This window comes from Echinops telfairi, unplaced genomic scaffold (assembly GCF_000313985.2).
Source record: "Echinops telfairi isolate 266 unplaced genomic scaffold, ASM31398v2 ScPeMD7_43;HRSCAF=161, whole genome shotgun sequence".
NCBI lineage: Eukaryota > Metazoa > Chordata > Mammalia > Afrosoricida > Tenrecidae > Echinops > Echinops telfairi.
In genome coordinates this window covers 936,285-937,251 of record NW_022103941.1, presented here as the reverse complement: position 1 = coordinate 937,251, position 967 = coordinate 936,285, and the positions used below count along the sequence as shown (strand labels likewise).

Here is a 967-nt window from a genome sequence, read left to right as displayed (position 1 = left end):
CTATCGCTCTCCTGTCCCTGTTCCCTCCCTGTCCTTTGCCTCCTCACAGGCATCAAAGTCTTATCTTTTCAAGTATAATTTAAGTTTCTTTATCTTTGCTTTTCATTATAATGCTAGTGTTATTAAGTATTTATGTTTGTAAGATTGACTGAGTTTGCGAAGCATAGTAGTTTTTTCTATGCCTCATGGTGTTAAAGACATTTTTTTCAAGTAAGAATATAACTGTATTTTCTTACAGATAATACGACTATTGATTCAACACTTTTCAAATTTATAAGATAAAATAAGGCTTAGAACTGGGTCACTTGGCTCTTTTTCTCTCCTCATCACCTCCCAGTTCAGAATGCTTGCATCTTTTAATGGCCAGCATCCTCTTGAACCTACAGTTAAGCTCAACACATTCAACCTCAGCATGATCTTCCTTGTGGTTTTAGCCTTCTTCTGGAAATTTGGCTTTGTCTGCCCACCATAGCCACTCTGCTTCCCATCATCGTGCCTCTTTCCTTGCACTTACAGGGAATCCTTGACCTTTTCATACTGGGTCACTTTGTGAGGTTAATGCTTGCTGCACTTCTTACAAAAAGGTCTTTGGGCTTGGGATACATTGATCATCTTTGCAGAGATGTGGTCTACGCAGTGTAAACAGGAACTGAGACTCTGCGATCCTCGCCTCACTCCACTTGTGCCTAACCTGACAGTCATTTTGTTTTAATTGATGCATGATATTCTATTGTATGGAAATACCAGGGTTTGTCTATTCCTTTATATTAGGTGTTTTGGGTTATTTCCTTGTTTTTGGTATTTTGGAAAATGCAGCAATAAACATAGGTGTGCATATGTCTCTGCTGTATTCTTTATTTATTTAGGGTATACATAAAAATGTACATATGTAAATGTATAATGAAAGGGAAATAGATCTATATACTCATATCTGTATGATAAGAATTAAGGTTGCAGATGGATATTG

At 37.0% G+C, this 967-nt stretch overlaps 1 pseudogene; it reads right to left on the bottom strand.

Annotated features, from left to right (window-relative positions):
* Positions 1 to 301: 301 nt before the first annotated feature.
* LOC105979916 lies at positions 302 to 612 on the bottom strand (annotated as a pseudogene).
* Positions 613 to 967: the final 355 nt, after the last annotated feature.